Raw genomic sequence first — 20,755 nt, 5'->3', positions numbered from 1 at the left:
ACATGAATAGGAGAATATCTTCCATTATCTATTACATCTAATGAAGACCGAAAGAGGGGACAATTTACTCTGATAAAGATAATAGATTCATAGATTTTTAAGGCCAAAAGGGACAATTAGATCTTCTGGTCTGACCACCTGTGCACACAGGCCCTTAGAATTTCACCGTTACCCCTATATTGAGCCCAATGGCTTATATGTGACTAAAGCATATCTTCTCAGAAAGGCATCCAGTTTTGATCTGAAGTCATGTAGAGAAGGAGAACTCACCACTTCCCTTGGCAGTTTGTTCAAATGGTTAATCACTCTCACTGTTAAAAATGGGTTAAATCTTCTTGCTTTTTCTTATATTGCCCCCCATAAGGCTGCTTGGGTAGAGGTCCTGTCTTCCTGTTTCTATACTGATCTGTAAAGTGCCTAGAGTGCTGTTTGCCCTGTAGTAATAAATAATATCTTATTTTATTTTATAATACATCACATTCGTAACCTTGGTTTTCCGTGGAATAAAGGTGGTAGCCTGATCATTTTAATGGAAGCATGAGGTATGTCTGGATCTCTTCTGCGTAAAAGTGATGACAAACTGTAGTCTTTAAAGTAGATGTGTTGTGTGTATTTACATATAGGGAGGCAGTGTGGCCCAGCAGATCATAGAATATCAGGGTTGGAAGGGACCTCAGGAGGTCATCTAGTCCAACCCCCTGCTCAAAGCAGGACCAATCCCCAGTTTTTTTTTGCCCCCAAATGGCCCCCTCAAGGATTGCACTTACAACCCTGGGTTTAGCAGGCCAATGCTCAACCCACTGAGCTATTTCCTCCCCCACCCCCCCTTGCACCAAGACTGGGACTCGGGAGACACTGGTTCAATTTCTGTGTCTGGTTGACTGGGTGACTTCGGGCAAGTCACTTCCACTTTCTGTGCCTTAGTTTCCCCAGATGTAAAATGAATTGTGGGCTTTGATGCTTTGAGGGTCACCCAGACCAATAAGGTGTTCTTTTACCACCTGCCCTGTAATCCTGGGTGCTTCTGTGCTGTGCACCTCTGGCTCAGAGCCCTGACATCAGCAGTGTGCTTACAGCGCAGCAGTCGCACCTTGGCTTCCACCACCCCAGTTACTCCTTGCATGGTGACACCAGCAGCCCTTCCAATCATAGGTGAGGGTGGTCCGGGGCTGGATAGTGACTCCTTTATCAAGTGTTTCGGGATCTGTGAATGAAAAGCACTGTATTTGGACTATTATTTTATATATATAAGATGAAGTCAGTGGCTGATTTACTCCAGTTGAATATCTGATCCATATATCTGAAATGAAATGAAAACTAACTTATTATGTTACTGTAGCATCTAGAAGCCCTAGTCATGGACCAGGACCCCATTGTGCAAGGTGCTGTACAAACAGAGCACAAAACACAGTCCCTGCCCCAAGGAGCTTACAATTTTTGTGGCAGCTCACATATTTCTCTGTGTGTGTGTGTGTGTATATATATATATATATATATATAAACAAAACATTTTGATACAGTGCACGTCGTAGTAACTTGCCAATACAAAAGAGGAGTCCCTCTTTCTAACCTGTATCCCTGAGTCGTACCCCAGCACACAGAGGCAGATTAAAATCAAAACTGATTTGATGTCTTAAATAGAATTTAAATAGTATTTGGTAGCCCAACAATATACAAGAAGCAGGTCATTGGGATACCAGTGCAGAACATTCTCTTGTAATGCCAGAACTGTAAAGCATTACATTTCCATGGGAAGCAAGTTTAAGAAAGTCAGAGTTTATGAAGAGGATAATTTGGAAACTGACTTAGTATACAACTTGCTTTCAAGGTCTGGAATGTTTTAACAAAATAATTGCAGATCTTATTGCATGCATCCATCCATAGGAAGGACTACAAATTGATTCAGTGATTTTTTTTCTTTGTTTAAAAAACTGTAGCCTGTCAGGATCTGTGAATGTCCATGGATTTGGGATTATCATTATACAGAATTTATTAGTTTCACAAGAGCACTCAGGACCCAGTTAGGATCCAGGCACCCTTATTATTTGTATTGCAACAATATCTAGAGGCTCTAACTGAAATCAGGGCCCTATTGTGGTAGGTGTTGTACACACACACAATGAGAGAAGGCGTACTTGTGGCACCTTAGAGACTAACCAATTTATCTGAGCATAAGCTTTCGTGAGCTACAGCTCACTTCATCGGATGCACAAAAGCTTATGCTCAAATAAATTGGTTAGTCTCTAAGGTGCCACAAGTACTCCTTTTCTTTTTGCGAATACAGACTAACATGGCTGCTACTCTGAAACACAATAAGAGGTAGTCCCTGCTTCAAAGAGTTTACAACTAAATAACCGACAGTACAAAGGGTGAGAGAGGGCACAGAAGTGAAATTACTCCTCCAAGGTCACATAGCAGGTGAGGAGCTGAGCCAGATTAGAACACAGACTTCTTGACTCTCAAAGAAGTGCCTTATCCACTTGGATACACTGCCCCATTGAACATGACACTGTCCAAACACAACACAGTCCATGCTACAAAGAGTTTATAATCTAAATGGGAAATTCTTGGCTGGGGGAGGGGAAGAAACTGCCTGTTCCCAGACTTATTTCATGAGGATTCTGGATTCTAAACGTCTCCTGCATATAGACCGACTCTACCTATATGCAAATGACAGTTATTTTTATGGATACTTCTTGATGATGAAGCCTGCTACATCAAGAAAACGGGATTTAGGAGCTTAAGGCACTTCATTACTTCTGAAAAAATTCCCATATATATACATTTACATGATGATGGTGCAAAAACCTTGTTAACTCTGTAACTTCAGATACCAAGATGTAAGTACAGTTTTGGGGCTGGATCCTGTCAGCTGTGGAGTTCCACTGATTCTCAGAGAGAATCAAAGAGGTTCAGGTCATTACAGGATTGGGCCCTTTTCCCATTCATGCTTTTAAAAGATGTTTTTGCTCTCTGTTGTTTTTTGTTTTTTGGGGTTTTTTAAAGATCCTCAAACACAAAAAGCAAATGATGTATCGGATATTTGCATATATTCTTCTGGGATTATATCCAACCAAATGTATATATTACATTGTTTTATGGCTTTATTTTATTTTATTTTTTACTCCCACCATGTTTCCTACATAGCTGATCATAAGCACAGCGTCACCTGCAACAAGGCGGGCTGTCATTTTTCATCCTCCGAAAGCCTATACCGGTGATGATGCAGTTTTCAGTTGTCTCTGTCAATCAGTTGAGCGCTTGAGTGTGTATTCCAGGAAAGCTGAGTTTGGTACCTCGTCTCTGTCGCACGTGTACATTCCATCACCTGCTCATCTAAGAGCAATGGGTAGGTATGTGTATTGGGTAGGGTATTGTGTCTGGGTAGGTATTCGGTCTTCTAGCATGTCCCCGTCCAAATGGAATTCACTGGGATGCATGCAATTAAATGGATCCGCAGGGTGAAATTGTACTGATAGGTAAACTGTACTCGGCAACATGTCTCCTCAAGCTAATAGGTCCTCCTGGAAGCAGAACTCAATGGGGTGGATTTGAGGGGCCTGTGATAGGGGTTTGTAACCAGTGAGCAGCTCACAGCTCAGCTCTGAAGTGACTCGGGGTGGGACAGCGGTCAACTGGGACATCTGCTTGTGCATAAAATTTCCCATCTTCTCTCTCCCGCCTCCTTGCCGTGGAAAGAGCTATGAGAGCTGTTGGAACTTGAGGCTCTTCCGTGGCCTCAAGCAGGGGCAGCAGCATCTTCCAGTGGATAAAACTCGCGACTTAGACTTAGAGTCTATTCCCGTCTCTGCCACTGACCAGCTGTTTGACCTCGGTCAAGTCACTTCCCCTCTCTCTGACTATTTCCCCAAATGTACAATGGGAATAATGAGCAATGAGACTTACACATGGTTCTTAAGCACTTTCAGATCTGCATATGAATTATTATATGTATTACAATATATACATATTAAATTATAATACTTATAATAAAATTATATCGTTCCTTTCCCTACAGAGCCCTCCGAAGTATATATGGAGGCTGTGTGCTGGATAGCAGAGCTGGTCAGAAAACGTTTGTTATTCCCATGCATTTTTCAACAAAAATGGAAAGGTTTTCAACAATTTAAAAGTGGTAGATTTTTCTTAAAAGAAAAGGAAACCCCAAAATAAAATATGACTTGGTTTTCAGGAATTAAAAACTGAAAACCCAGTTTTTTCAGTTTCTGTTCTCTAAATAATAACCCTTTTTCTTGGAAATTTCCATTCTGAAGAAAAATCAATCTTCATTTAAAAATATATAAATCAAACAACAAATCCTATCAGTCCAGTAGTATTAATTGAATTTAAGCCTTAAAAAGATAACTATCTTTATTTATTTTCATTATTATTTGTAGTGTGGTTGTGCCTCAAAGCCCCAGTCGTAGATTAAGGCCCAATTGTGCAAGGTGCTGTACAAACAATGAGCAAACAGATGGTCCCAGCCCCAGAGAGCTTCCAATCTAAGTTTTACATTTCTGCTTTAAGAAGCAGCATATTAGTTCATAGCTAAACAGTAGTAGTTAATTTATTCCCCTAAAATGTGTGTCAGGGAGACAACACACATGACACAAATGACTCTCCTTCCACAAGAAGCATTATCTTTTCCTCCTCTTACTTCACCTCACCCCCCAAAACGGGCATGTAAGAATAGTTGTGATCCTTTCTGATGCACAAACCATGAGCAGAACCGCTTTATATCTCATCCCCTGTGCTATCTTAAATAATTATTAACTATCTATAAAAACTAGTAGGACAATTGAATTCTGCTCCAGGAAAATAAGGAAGCCACTTGCTGCTGCTTCTTTCTTTTTCATAATTGCAATATTTTGATTTATAACCCAGCACTGTACTATTTCCCATCTATTTAGTGGTAGTACCTTTACTGAAGCTTATTATTTCAGCTATATAAGTTTTTAGTTATTGAATTTTACCTTAGATTTCATGTAGGGTGTTTCATTTCCTTCTTTCCCATCTGCACCCCATGATCGCGTCTAAAGCAAGCTCTTATTTTTACCACTGTGTAACTGCAGCTTTCGTCTCCTAGCCCTACGAAAGAGAACATCTGTGAGGCTTGCAGTTTTGTCCACCGTCCATGCCGTTGTGTGCAAGTTTTCCCTCTGCTGAACCCTGCCCTCTGCAGTCTCTTCACAGAATGGTGCTCCCATTGCAGCAACGTGTTTCCTCCCGCACTAATGCCTCCGCAGCAGCTTTGACTCCAGGCCAACATTTAAAATATAGAAAGGAAAGAAAGAAAGATGGATGTTAAAAGCAGCCTGAGTCAAATAATGTTCCATGCTGTGTTAGAGCACCTTTCTCGAGCGCAGAGGGCTCTTATGATGGCCTATTAATCAAGGAACAAATTCAAGCTTCAGAATAAGCCCCTGATAAACACATCTGAATGCTGTGGGTAAAAAAGAGTGAGTCTCAAACATGAAGTTATTTCACAATGAGTGTGTGTGTGTGTGTTTTTACCAAAAAGCAGCAGAATAGAAATGGGAGGTGGATTTGTGATTTACACCTGCCACTTACATTCAAAAAGTGTAATTTGAAATCAGAAATGTGTTGACTTAAGTGAAAACAATTATTTAAGGCAAACAATGTGTCAGGGTGACACATCTGGCACCTGGATTTAATATGTTGCATACAACGTACAGCATTGGCAAGGAGGAGGGTTGGGTTTTTTGGGTTTTTTTTTATGACCTTACAAATATTGCTATGGCCCTAGAGGCAATCAGATGTTATGGTGATATTAAAAAAACCCTACACGGATAGTCATAGGGGCTGGAACTAAGGGTGCAGGGGGAGCTGCCACACCCCCTGGTTTCAAGTGGTTTCCATCATATACAGGGTTTACAGTTTGGTTCAATGGCTCTCAGCACCCCCACTATACAAATTGTCTCAGCACCCCTGCAGACAGTCAGGTGTATGGATGGAGAAGTAAATCACTGGAGTAGAGTAAAACAAAATTGAGATTCAGTATAATTTATAGAGGGCTAATCCCAAACCCATCAAAATCCAAGGAAAGAGATCCAGTGACTTCATTGGGTTTTGTATTGGGTTTTTGTTGGTTCATTGGTTTTTGTATTTGTATTGTATTGTTCATTGGGTTTTGCCTGAAACCACTGAGTTTAATGTTGACTCCTACATGGTTCGAAGCAACAGTAACTAGGCATTCCTGCAGGGCAGGTGTGACACTCCATTGGTGGCTGAGAAGAAGGCTCTTGCACCAAGAGTGGCAATACGGTATAAAAGGAAAGGGAGAAGGCCAGACATGGATTTGCTGAAGGAGCAGGCAAAGGAGTAAAGAGGGACACAGTGTCCATGAGACTTGCTAGAGGAGGCCCACAGAGAGCTTTAAAAATGAGGGCAGGTTTGATTTGGATATAGAAATGAACTGAGAGCCAACAGAGTGCTGAGAGCCTGGGGGTGCCATCAGACCGAAGAGATTCCTATCAAAGCTGTCAGCCTTTAACAGCACAGTTGTTCATTTAGACACTACCACAGTGAGATTTCTCGGGGCGGGGGGCGAGGCGGGGGTTGACCTTTGTTCTGCCAATAAAAATCGCAATGGCAAGGCTCCCCAGAGCCCTCTTCAATCTCGATGGTTTCTCCTTGACTATAGGCAGAGTAATACAAGCAGTAGTGTCTGCACTTTACTAGTACCAAGTCATGGAAATAATTCATGGCTTAGGTACGGTATGCATTTGCTATTTCCTGCTCAAATGAGCACCCCACACTTTTTTGCTTCTGGATTTCTTGGCCCAAATTTTCCAAACTTGGCAATTACCTTGTAGGCAGGTCACACCTTTAGGGCTGCATTTGTGCAAAGCATGTCCCTGCATACATAGTTGCATGTGCACATGCCAGGCTTGCAGATGCTGCACATTTTGCAGCCAGAATGGATGACTTTTTTTCAAAATGAATTCCATCACGTTTCGAGGCCTGTATATGCATATCTAATACCCTTGTGGAAATCTGTGATCCAAATGAATTATAGGTAGGGTTGTAAAAGCAGCTGTCACTGGTCTAACTCTGCTCCCACTGACATTAATAATAAAGCTTCCATAGACTTCAATGGAAGCAGATTTCAGAGTAACAGCCGTGTTAGTCTGTATTCGCAAAAAGAAAAGGAGTACTTGTGGCACCTTAGAGACTAACCAATTTATTTGAGCATAAGCTTTCGTGAGCTACAGCTCACTTCATCGGATGCATACTGTGGAAAGTGTAGAAGATCTTTTTATACACACAAAGCATGAAAAAATGGGTGTTTACCACTACAAAAGGTTTTCTCTTCCCCCACCCCACTCTCCTGCTGGTAATAGCTTATCTAAAGTGATCACTCTCCTTACAATGTGTATGATAATCAAGTTGGGCCATTTCCAGCACAAATCCAGGTTTTCTCTCCCCCCTCCCCCGCCCACACACACACAAACCCACTCTCCTGTTGATAATAGCTTATCTAAAGTGATCACTCTCCTTACAATGTGTATGATAATCAAGATGGGCCATTTCCAGCACAAATCCAGGGTTTAACAAGAACGTGGGGGGGGGGGGGTAGGAAAAAATAAGGGGAAATAGGCTACCTTGCATAATGACTTAGCCACTCCCAGTCTCTATTCAAGCCTAAGTTAATTGTATCCAATTTGCAAATGAATTCCAATTCAACAGTCTCTTGCTGGAGTCTGGTTTTGAAGTTTTTTTCTTGTAATATCGCAACTTTCATGTCTGTAATCGCGTGACCAGAGAGATTGAAGTGTTCTCCGACTGGTTTATGAATGTTATAATTCTTGACATCTGATTTGTGTCCATTTATTCTTTTACGTAGAAACTGTCCAGTTTGACCGATGTACATGGCAGAGGGGCATTGCCAGCACATGATGGCACATATCACATTGGTGGATGTGCAGGTGAACGAGCCTCTGATAGTGTGGCTGATATTATTAGGCCCTGTGATGGTGTCCCCTGAATAGATATGTGGGCACAGTTGGCAGCGGGCTTTGTTGCAAGGATAGGTTCCTGGGTGAGCGGTTCTGTTGTGTGGTGTGTGGTTGCTGGTGAGTATTGGCTTCAGGTTGGGGGGCTGTCTGTAGGCAAGGACTGGCCTGTCTCCCAAGATTTGTGAGAGTGTTGGGTCATCCTTCAGGATAGGTTGTAGATCCTTAATAATGCGTTGGAGGGATTTTAGTTGGGGGCTGAAGGTGACGGCTAGTGGCGTTCTGTTATTTTCTTTGTTAGGCCTGTCCTGTAGTAGGTGACTTCTGGGAACTCTTCTGGCTCTATCAATCTGTTTCTTCACTTCCGCAGGTGGGTGTTGTAGTTGTAAGAATGCTTGATAGAGATCTTGTAGGTGTTTGTCTCTGTCTGAGGGGTTGGAGCAAATGCGGTTGTATCGCAGAGCTTGGCTGTAGACGATGGATCGTGTGGTGTGGTCAGGGTGAAAGCTGGAGGCATGTTGGTAGGAATAGCGGTCAGTAGGTTTCCGGTATAGGGTGGTGTTTATGTGACTATCGTTTATTAGCACCGTAGTGTCCAGGAAGTGGATCTCTTGTGTGGACTGGACCAGGCTGAGGTTGATGGTGGGATGGAAATTGTTGAAATCATGGTGGAATTCCTCAAGGGCTTCTTGTCCATGGGTCCAGATGATGAAGATGTCATCAATATAGCGCAAGTAGAGTAGGGGCATTAGGGGACGAGAGCTGAGGAAGCGTTGTTCTAAGTCAGCCATAAAAATGTTGGCATACTGTGGGGCCATGCGGGTACCCATAGCAGTGCCGCTGATTTGAAGGTATACATTGTCCCCAAATGTAAAATAGTTATGGGTAAGGACAAAGTCACAAAGTTCAGCCACCAGGTTAGCTGTGACATTATTGGGGATAGTATTCTTGACAGCTTGTAGTCCATCTTTGTGTGGAATGTTGGTGTGGAGGGCTTCTACATCCATAGTGGCCAGGATGGTGTTATCAGGAAGATCACCGATGGATTGTAGTTTCCTCAGGAAGTCAGTGGTGTCTCGAAGGTAGCTAGGAATGCTGGTAGCGTAGGGCCTGAGGAGGGAGTCTACATAGCCAGACAATCCTGCTGTCAGGGTGCCAATGCCTGAGATGACGGGGCATCCAGGATTTCCAGGTTTATGGATCTTGGGTAGCAGATAGAATACCCCTGCTCTGGATTCTGGTGGGGGGAGGTGTCTGTGCGGATTTGATCTTGTGCTTTTTCAGGGAGTTTCTTGAGCAAATGCTGTAGTTTCTTTCGGTAACTCTCAGTGGGATCAGAGGGTAATGGCTTGTAGAAAGTGTTGGAGAGCTGCCAAGCAGCCTCTTGTTCATATTCCGACCTATTCATGATGACGACAGCACCTCCTTTGTCAGCCTTTTTGATTATGATGTCAGAGTTGTTGCTGAGGCTGTGGATGGCATTGTGTTCTGCACGGCTGAGGTTGTGGGGCAAGTGATGCTGCTTTTCCACAATTTCAGCCCGTGCACGTCGGTGGAAGCACTCTATGTAGAAGTCCAGTCTGCTGTCTCGACCTTCAGGAGGAGTCCACCTAGAATCCGTCTTTTTGTAGTATTGGTAGGGAGGTCTCTGTGGATTAGTATGTTGTTCAGAGGTGTGTTGGAAATATTTCTTGAGTCGGAGACGTCAAAAATAGGATTCTAGATCACCACAGAACTGTATCATGTTCGTGGGGGTGGAGGGGCAGATGGAGAGGCCCCGAGATAGGACAGCTGCTTCTGCTGGGCTAAGAGTATAGTTGGATAGATTAACAATATTGCTGGGTGGGTTGAGGGAACCATTGCTGTGGCCCCTTGTGGCATGTAGTAGTTTAGAAAGTTTAGTGTCCGTTTTCTTTTGTAGAGAAGCAAAGTGTGTGTTGTAAATGGCTTGTCTAGTTTTAGTAAAGTCCAGCCACGAGGAAGTTTGTGTGGAAGGTTGGTTTTTTATGAGAGTATCCATTTTTGAGAGCTCATTCTTTATCTTTCCCTGTTTGCTGTACAGGATGTTGATCAGGTGGTTCCGCAGAGTTAAACTAACTGCGAAAGCTTTTGAAAATCCCACTCCGTGGGATAGGTTCTTTCATTCCTTTAAAAATATATATGTTCAGATAATAAAAATTAAATGTTCTTGAACAGATGATACTAGAGAAATTCAAAGGATTGTACAAACAAGAATTAGTTTAGTTTTTTGGCCAACTTTTTATTTAATTTTTGTTTGGTTGTTTTTCTGATAATGGCTTTTGGATTGAAAGAAAAAATAAAATAAATTGTTTGAAATTTTTCATGTTTTCAGCATTTGTTTCATTTTTTTTCTTTTTGCTTTCTTTGTTTCTCAGTGGAAAAGTAGGGAGAAAGAGAGAAACGAGGGGCAGGAACTAAATCCTTGCTTTAAAAAAATTCAGAACAAAAATTTTCATTTTGTTTAATATTTTTCCACCAAAAATGATTTTTGGGGTGAAATTATTTTTTAAATTCACCCAGCCCTAGTACAACCATGAATGAAATGATTCTTGGAACTCCCCAATGATGATGGGAAATTTTATCCTCATTATCAGAGGAACCTGAAGTACAGAGAGGCTAATTAGACAAGGTCCTCAAAAGTATGTAGGTGCCTAACTCCCATTGGGTAAAATGGAAATAAGGAGCCTGAATATCTTTGAGGATCTGGGCCTAAGTGATTTACTGAAGGCTGTCAAAGAAATATGTAGCAAATCCAGGAACAGAAAACAGCTTACAAGTTCCCCAGTCCAGTGTTTTAATTGCTGGGGCATGCTTGCTCCTTAGTATAACGGTGTTAACATTTAAGTTTTAAGTGTGCTTATTGTGAGGGAATTGAATTAGCAAATGAATAAGTTATTTTAGTGGCATCCTAAATTACACTGCTAAATTTTTGCTCAGTTATATCAAAGGTTCCTTGCCAACAGAGACGCTAAACCTTACCTACAAGATGATACAGCATGGAATGTACACAGTTTGCTGCCAAATATCTTCCAGGATACTTGGAAGCTTGATGGTAACAAAGGAGAATTTGATCCCGACTCTCCCGAAGTAATTAATTTAAGGTTTTTTTTAATTAGATTTCTGCAGAAGCTGGGTTATTTTCACTTGCATCCAATTAAATTCTCAAGCCTTTGCTTTATCCATATGCTACTGTCTGATAAGCTTTGTTCAGGACTGCAACTCTGTTGAGAGCGATCCTGGGTTTAATTCTTTTTTTATGCGGAATGTATCCCTTAGTTAAAGTCTTGTTGTCTTCCCACAATAAAGGTCTTTCTGTCATATGAAAAGTGCTTCATAGTAGTTTAGGGCCATGGTTAAAGTTTTTACTCTCTGTTTATGAAATTTTTTGTGCTTATAAAAACAAAGAATTTGTATGTCAGAAAATGAAATATACGTTGATGGAGAAAATTGTTCTTTTTTTATTCTTATCATGATTGCCGATGTACAATATTTTGCAACTTTACCACCACCTGATAGGCACAGAAGCCAGCATATCATTAACCAAAAGGATGCTTTCATCATGCCATGTAGCAATTAATCAGCCTCGATATACATTAAGCATCAATAAATGATTTATAGATTTCCTAATATACATGAACAGTATATATTAAAGATGGTAATAAGTACATCAAGAGGAAGATGCTATAGATGGCTATAAGCCGTATAGAATTGGATTCTATTAGAATCTGTAACAATTGATTATCCATTTCTTAAAATATCGATTAATCATTAACCTGGTATAAGGTATTTATAAACGCACCCTCAATGTATTAAGTATGCCAAAATAATCTATAGTCATAAAACAATTCAATGAGCTCACAGAAGTAATGTCTGCTATTGGTTTAGCCAAACTAGGCAGCACCAGCTACAAATTATGGCTATATTTCTTATAGATATAGGTTTGGATCGTAATTGAAACAAACACAATATAAGCCAAAAGGTTGAAACTTGGGGTGTAGATTTTCAAAAGAGACTTGCATTTTGGACCCTTCAGTTTTTGGGTTACCAACTTGTAACAACTTAAAGGGGAGCCTGAATTTCAAAGGAAACAATACTACCACTAATTAAGGTTGAGTATACCCAAAATCAACCTCATTTCAGAGGTCTCCTCTTGCGCACCCTAGATTATTTAGAATGGATACTGGGAAGGAATCAGTTTTCCCATCCCAAATTGGGGTGAAAAGTCAAAATCTCAAAAATTTACACAAAATATTAATCAGGAAAAATGTGTATTGGGACAATTGACAAGTTTCATTTTGATAATTTTGAAATATTTTCTTTCAATTTTGATCCTTTCTAATTTTGTGTTACTTTTAAAATAAATTAAAATTTCAAAACGAAAAGTCATTTTGAAACAAAACCCAAAACTTTTCATTTAAAAATGTTGAAACAGCATAGTGCCTTAACCACAAGACCATCCATTCTCCCTAAAATTAAAAAGAGAGAGAGAGAGAGAGCAAACACCACTTTACCTGGTATTTTTCCTGTGATATCAAAGATTCAAGTGAAGTAGTAACAGCCATGAAGGTACCATCCGTGAGCTGCTTTGTTTGCAGAAGACCAAAGTGAGAATTACTGTGTGTTGTTGGTATGTAGAGATACAAAGCCCACAGAAACAAATGTGTAACCTTTGCTATTTAGATTCAATAGAGCAGTTTAAATTTGGGGGATGGGAAGAGATTTTTTTGTTTTGTTTTGTTCCTTATGTTTACTGAATCAATACTTATACATCCCCATCTCATTGGAAGTGGATGGCTTAGAGTTTTCCCTGTACATCAGGCGATAGCTTTGTTTCAGTAAGAGGCTATATTATTCGTTTCTGTTCAGCTAAGCACTTACATTTTTTTCCCCCTCTCTCCTTGTGTTTCATTGCTAATTAGGTGGATGCCAGGTCTCCTTTGTTTCCTTTTAAAAGCATTTGCTTGGGACTATTTCATCATCCTCTCTGAATCAAGCAACAGAGTAAATATCAAAGAAAGAGCTGTTAGAAGCTTTGCTTGCCACCTGTCTTCTTTCCAGAGAGTCAGTTTGGATTTTTCATTTCTACTGCTGCATCCTTTTGATGTTTTAGCATCTGAAACATGTCTCCCCGCACCCCCCTTTTTGGCCTCTCTTGTTACTTACTTGTGAGACTCAGCTGATTACTTCAGGGAAGGTCCTTGAACTTGCCAGGTTTCTTTATGGGAAGGATCCTTAGAAAAGGCAGTTGCTTTCGTGCTATCTATGTTAAGAGGGCTTGATATGATATCCCCCTCTATCATTGACAAGGCTATATTAAATGTTGCAGCAAAAGATTTCCTACACCTTGAAAAGCTTCATCATGTTTTGTATCTAGCTCGTGCTTTGGATATTGATAATCATTTTTATTTGAATTACGGTACCACCAGGAAGGCCCAGCTAAGACTAGGGGCCCCATTGCACTAGATGTTGTACATACAAATAGTGAGAGACCGTCCCTGCCCCCAAAGATCTTACAACCTGAAGAGACAAGACATACAAAAGTATGACACCACTGTGGTGCCTCCTGCTGTCTGTCTGGGGAATTAGCTCTGTGCCCTCTTCACGTGGTGCCTCACCACCATCACTCCTGCTCTGAGACCCACATCTCTCCAAGGACCGCGGCATCCTCTTCAGCGACGCAGCCGTCTGGCTGTGCCACACTCTGTGTTCCCCCCTTCCCTTAGTGGCTACTGCAGCGAATTGTCTGGCCACTTCCTCGTGGACCCAACATCCTCTTTGCCCTTGCCTCTCGGCCTCAGCCTGCAAACCCCAGCAGCCAGCCAGGACCTGTCTATCGCTCCCCTGGTTCCTGCTAGCGGCACTGCTCTGTCCAGGGTGCTGGCAGTTTTCTCAGCCCTCCAGAGACACAGTCCTTTCTCCTTGGGCTCCCAGCAGAGAACCCCCCTCCTCTGCCCAGCAGCTCCCTTTTAATATGGGCCTGCTTGGCCCTGATTGGCTGCTCCCTTCAGCCCTTCTCTGATTAGCTGCCTCCAGCGCAGCCTCCCTAGGGCTGCTTTTAACTCCTTTTCTGCCAGTGAGGGGCTGCCACCCCATCACAGCAAGAAAAGAAGGGTTATTGTCCTCATTTTACAGATGAGGAACCAAGGCATAGAGAGATTAAATAATTCACCTTAGGTCACACACGTAGTAGTCTGTGGCAGAGCCACGCATTGAATCCTCATCTCCTATCCTGAATTCCTGTGCAGGGCCTTGTTGCAGTCTAGTACTTAACCACAACCACTTAACCTCAGTCATGTTCTTCCCTGTTGTATTACTACAGAATAAAGGCTCTGATCCTACAAGTCTGACAGAAGTGCACAGCCCTTCTGAAAAGGACTCCAAACAAGAACCAGGGTCTACCCATTTAGCTAAGATTGCAGGATCGGGTTTAGTCACTAGAATTTAGGGGCGGGGGCGCTCTTTACTCAATCTAATTCACTAATGTCCAAATTTCCCATACTGCCCTTACCGTCCCCATCCTTAACCTCCTCCCATATGCAAAAGTCACACAATTTAATAGAAAGTAGTTTTGTTTTCGGATCGATCTATCTAAAAAACTAGTGTGTGTGTGTGTGTGTGTGTGTGTGTGTGTACAGGCATCCTCCTGTCTGACGTATTGGAAATAAATTGGGCTGATCAGTTGATCAATCTACTGGAGCTGAAAAGCATATGTCACTATCGCTGGGGACAATAGCAACTCATAGCCTCTGTGGACCAGCACGGAGAGGAAAATACGGGAAGGGATTCTGCCCTAGAGGCACTAGGGACTCTGTCCCACTTCGGAAAGCATGTGGGAAATTTGATCCAATTTATCTTCCGCTCAGTTCACTGTGCTATTCGTGCATATTATTTTAACCGCGCTACGTTTCCATCTCTGCCGTGAGGGATGCGCTCAGGAAGCAGCTGATTTAGTGCCTTGGAGTCTTTCCAACACATGTTCCAGTAGAAGTCACTGCAGCAGCCACAGGACTTCAGTCCTGGTGTCCATTCTTCTTTGAATATCCCATTAGCCCAATATCCTAGGGACAACTTAGGGCTCAGACCTCTCCCTGACTCCCTTTAATTAATAAGCACAAGCGTATCTTTCATTGGAGCTCCACTGGTCACTGCCTGCCTTTGGCATAAAGCCAGGTCTCTCCCTGCTCTGGCTGCACAGCTATTTCTTCAGATACCCAGGCAGCAGGCGGTTTGGTAGAATCCTCTTAATTAGCACACCCTGGTGGGAAGTGAAACGTGCCAATTAAGACATTTTCCTGATCCTCTGATGCTCATAGGGATGCATTGTGCCAGGGAGAGAGAGGCTTCCTTTTTTTGTGACTTGCTTAAAAAAGAAAGAAAGAAAAGAAATAGGCACAAGGCAAAGTATTATTTTAAAAGCATATATATATGGTAAGGTTGACTCATTTAGCAGCGATTACAGAACAGAAAAATAGCCTAGGGAGAACAAAGGTCCAGGCACGGTTGGAGGTTTATGTGCCCAATTCTGTAAGCTATTGACAACCTCCTGCAATGTGCTGTGTCCCCCATCAACTCCTATTGAAGTCAAGAGGTGTTGGGAGAACTCAGAGGCTCACAGTAGGAACTCGGCACCTTTTGAAATGGGGCCAGATGTCAGCAAAACACAATTTGCACTTCCGAATTTGGCTTGTAGACACAACCTGAAGCGGAGCAAGGTAGAGGGATGGATTCTGATCTTATTTTCACCAGTAAAAAGAAAAGGAGTACTTGTGGCACCTTAAAGACTAACCAATTTCACAAAAGCTTATGCTCAAATAAATTGGTTAGTCTCTAAGGTGCCACGAGTACTCCTTTTCTTTTTGCGAATACAGACTAACACGGCTGTTACTCTGAAATTTTCACCAGTGTAACAGTGGTTGTGGGACGGGAGAGCTCACATGAAAAGTAATCCGATCCTGATGGCTGTTTGTCAGTGTGAATCCAGCCCTGGTGGTGAGTGACTGATAGTTCCAGCACTATGTGCTGATAGGAGTTTGCTGTTCTCAGTTCGCTTCTCCATGGACCATCTCTACCTTTTTCTGAGTTTGTACAGTGCCTAGCACAATTGGATCTTGGTCCGTGACTGGGGATCTGAGGCACTATTCCAGTACAGATAAATAATAGTTTCAGAAACCACTCAGGAAAACAGGTTGGCGCTTCAGCAGAGACATCAGGAATTTTAGACTGAGTTTTCCCCTCCCTCTCAGGATTGAAGTGCTCTGTGGAGAGGCTGGCACAGCTTTTGCACCTGGTTAGTGGCTGCAAAGGGGACACCAGTCCACCGGGCTGCCAGTCTGATAAACTTTCCCTAAATTCCGCCCCCCCCAAAGAAACCACCTGCTTTAGTCAATGCACATTCTGACCTTCTGTGCAGCTTATTTAGCTCTGAACTAACAGAGGAAGGGTAGCTGGTAGAGCATTCTCTGTCAGGGCCATGGGCACCCCCTCTCCAGGTCTATAACAACTCAAGTTTGTCAGTCTTCAAGGCACTATGTGAGGCTATTCCTCCCCCCGCCTCCTGCCCCCCGGCACATGAAGAAATGAGTGTTGGATAGGTCTGGCTGTGGGAGCCTGGGGATGATGATGATTGATTGATTGATTGATTGATTGTTTATATTGCAGTAGTGCATTGGAGCCCCTATGCACGGCCAGGACCACATTATGCTAGTTGTTCTACAAACACAGAACCAAAAGACCGTCCCTTATGCATAGCTTACAGTCTATGCATAAGACGAGACTACAGGTGGACACTGACGGGAGCACAATGAGACAATATTGGTCACCATGATCAGCAGGAGTGTCAGTGTAACAGCTAACTAACTCTTGTCAAGTTCCTCTAGGCATCGCCAGTTGTATGTGCGGGAGGGTTGATTCATTTCAAAGCCTTTTTTTGTTTGCAGCTTTTCACAGCGGCTGCACTGGGAGGATTGATGGTTCTGTGTATTTCAGTGTACTTTAAAATAAAATAGGGTCAAGGGTGCCCAGAGGACGCGACGGGTGCTGTTTTATTACATATATTATAAATGTAAATAAATCTCTCTCTCACCTCATTACAAACTGCCACAGCTGCGGTCAGCAGAGGTGCCTGAGCTGAAATCCCTTTGATATAAGAGAGGGAGAGATCTTAAGTCCCACCTAAAACATGTTCAGCTGGTATATTTGTGTGTCAAGCAGCATTTAGACCTTGCACTATTCCTGGGAGGAATTCACCCTCTGCGAGGTTGGTGCAGTAACTGCCCAGTTCTGGATTGGAGGCCCAATATGACGAAGAGCTAATGAAGAGTCTCCATTTGGTTAGGTTGTAGGGACCTTTGCTTTTAGAACAAGCATTCCATCTCCACTGTCTCTGCCTGGTCACAATGTGCAGCACGGTAGTATCTGTGTATTTTCTACTTGGCCACAGAGTTGTTGCACCATTATTTACTATTTCTTTTATTATTATGGTATTAGGTGGCATGAAAGGGTATGATTATGCATTCAGTTTAATCACATTGTTATTATTATTTATTATTTATTATTATTTCATAAAATACTAAAACTCAATTACAGATAGAATAAGCCATCTGGTCCCTGTCACAGCTACTGTATATCATATACATACAGGGAGATTGCTTATTGATTTAGCCAAGTGTGAACAAGTGTTACTAAGAATTCACAAAAGTATTCATAATACGAGTACATACTATCACAGATCACGTGCTGCTCTCAGTTCTTGGCTAGGGAGCATTAACTTTTAACCAAGGATCCTATCTTTAAAAAGGAATGGAGTTACTTTTCTATAGCAGACTATATCATTAGAGCTTCCTGAAGACAGGAGTATTATACATTTTGAGACAATGTGGTGTGTTTGTTTTACAAATCTAACAGTACTTGGTATTCCAGATTTCGGTCCAGATTCTTTACATGACTTGACGTGCATGTGAGTAATCCTACTGGAAGCAATGTGACTGCATAAAACTTTATATAAAGTCTTTGGAGGATCTGCACCTTACCGAATCAGGTTTGAGCAATGGGAAAACTACAAGCAATATACAAGGATGAGAAACATCACAAATGCCTTGAGTGATCAAAACAGCCCAGCTTTCGAACATTCACCGAAGTTGCTCTCATGAGGTTGACAGACCAAGAATCAGTCACAATATTTATTTGGGAAATAAACTGGAATAAGAAATAAATTCCAGAAAATCATGATCTGCTCTTAAAACAAGTTTTGCAGTCAGAAAACGAGACACAGAGCGTGTCTACACTGCCCCACCCTACAAACTCAAGACCTTTAAGTTCACTCTCGGGGCCTTCACATGTGGGAGATATAGCGCCGTACTTTGCACGCTGCTATTCACACCCTTTTAGTCCAAACTGTGGGGCAGCATACATGTGCTCAAAGGCTCAGATCCTGTAGACACAACCATACAGAGCCCCACAGTAGTGCCTGCTCATGGACATAATTTGCTGAAGAAATCAATAATGAAGAATTGATGGACTCTGATCCACTGCGAGTCAGGACTGGAACTGGGGACTTCAGTTTCCAATCCTGTGCTCTGCCCATCCCCCCTTCTCAGGTGTTTGCGTGTACTGTATCTCTCCAGTCTCCCACTCATCCACTCTTGAATTGAGGGCCAGATCCTGGTGAGTGCACTGTGTTGACATTAAAGCTGGGATGGAAGTAGGGCCTGATCCTGAATAATGAGGGACGTTTGATGGAACATTATTGGTAGAATTTGTGTTAATCCATTTTTATGTTTAAATATTTTAATAAAAAAACTTGAAAATAAAAATGCACCAAAAATTCAGAAAACACCAATTTACTGGGATTCTAGGATGTGAATTCAGAGATTCCCAAGGCTAGAAGGGATTTCTGTGATTGTCTAGTTTGACTTTCTGTATAACACAGGGCATACAAACTTCTGTGAAATAATTTCTGTTTGAACTAGATGCCGTTTTCCTCTGAGTCATGTTTGATGTTGGGTATTTGTGACTAAGGTATCACAAGCCTCATCTAATGGAAAATAGGCAAACTACTCTGGATCTTATTTTTAATTTAGGAACCAGAGAACAGTGGCTCTTACTCTGGGTGTTTTCTAATCCTGCCTCTCAACAGAATGTGATCTGTGTTTCTGCAGGATTTCAGAGGGATTTTACTCCTAATAAATACAAATGTTTAAATAGATTATTCTCTTGGCAGTGACTAATGAATGTGAACACTGGCCAAAAGGTGTGGTTCTTTAAGGAGCAGTGTTAGAGTGGGAGCACAGCTTTAGAAAGGAAGGATGGGCCAGAGATTAGGGCAGTCATTTAATATTTGAGAGACCTGGGTTCCAATCTCTGCTTCGCCACAGGCCTGCCATGTGACCTTGAGCAAACCCCTTTGCCTCTCTGTGCCTTAGTTCCTCGTCCGTAAATGGGGATAATAGCACTTTCCTTCCTGTTGGGATGTTGTGAGGATAAATCAACGAAAGATTATAAGGCACTCAGATATTCTGGTAATGAGGGCCACATAAGTACCTAAGATCCAGATGCAGGAGTTGATCAAGAAAGTAACTAATCCGTGCAGGGGTTGAACTGGGGAAGGTGGGGGAGAGAAGGTAGTGTTATGCTTCTAAGCTCTGTCTACTTAAGATAATGTAATTAGTCCTGTCCACTTGACGTGCCAGAAAGGGTACTACTCGCAATATATTGTGCACTTGAAATTATGGTCACACCTACATGTCTGGTTTCCATACAGTGGGGGACCTCTGCACCCATGGGCTCTGCTCCGCTCCTTGGGCTTGGTTCTTTCTTGACTGGGCGTGGGTGGAAGTGGTGGAACTCTCCTAAGTGCCGCCCACTTGTGGAACCAAAATAAGGCATCACTCATGGTAGAGGAGCAACTTTGACATTTAAATTACCACCTTTGGCCGTCTAACTTAATATCGGGAATGAACAGGGGTGCTTCACGGCTCACAGAACTATTCATCCAGCCTCGTGGTTAACGTACAGATCTCGGTACATCAGCTATGCTTGATTCATATTTTGAATGGCTTCTTCCCAACCATAAGGGCTTGAGGCTTCTTATTTTTAGCGAAAGCTTCGATTCTGAAAATCCAAAAAACTGGCAGTGTGCCATAGTGTTTCGTACCCCCTGCCCATGATTTGGTTCCTGGTTCGGGGAGCGTTCCATTGGCAGAGTGCTAGTCCTGAGGAAACAACTCTCAAGAAGCAACTTGTGAGACAACTCAGACCCCAAACCAACGAGGCTGTGCCAGGACCAGGAGCGTATACATTCTTGCTGCTACAACAGAGAGCTAATGAGCAGGCATCATCCTACCGGCAATGCATCATGCAGTAAAGAGGAAACAAGCGTAGCCAGGGGAAACCATCAAGTTGGTCTGTGTGTAGCAGCCTCAGTAAAGAATTTTCCCTTTGTTCACAGCAGCTGAGACACAAGAAACATGCCATTACCCTCCCCTTCCTTTCTGGGAACTGAAGGGGAGCGGCCGCGGCAAGCCCCTCTGACAAAGCCTCCTCACAACTGGAGTCACCTGGGGCCCCTACCTCCTGGTGAATTAGAAGGAGCCATCTAAGCACAGCAGATATCACATAGGAGGGGTGGGCTTAAGGAGGGTTGCAAGCCAAGAAACCAAGACCGATAACGGGGGCCTACTGAGATGGAGGATATTGCTTTATAACGATATCCTGGTGAGAATGTGGTGGAGATTGAATTTGTAAAATGCTCATCAATACAT

At 42.4% G+C, this 20,755-nt stretch overlaps 1 protein-coding gene across 10 annotated transcripts in view; it reads left to right on the top strand.

Annotated features, from left to right (window-relative positions):
- The window catches only part of LRRTM4 (leucine rich repeat transmembrane neuronal 4), a 964,988-nt gene that overhangs the window by 598,552 nt on the left and 345,681 nt on the right, over positions 1-20,755 (top strand). The window lies entirely within an intron of this gene.

This window comes from Chelonia mydas, chromosome 26 (genome assembly GCF_015237465.2).
Source record: "Chelonia mydas isolate rCheMyd1 chromosome 26, rCheMyd1.pri.v2, whole genome shotgun sequence".
NCBI lineage: Eukaryota > Metazoa > Chordata > Testudines > Cheloniidae > Chelonia > Chelonia mydas.
Note: the sequence above shows the minus strand (reverse complement) of the source record. Positions and strands in the feature narration are given on the sequence as shown.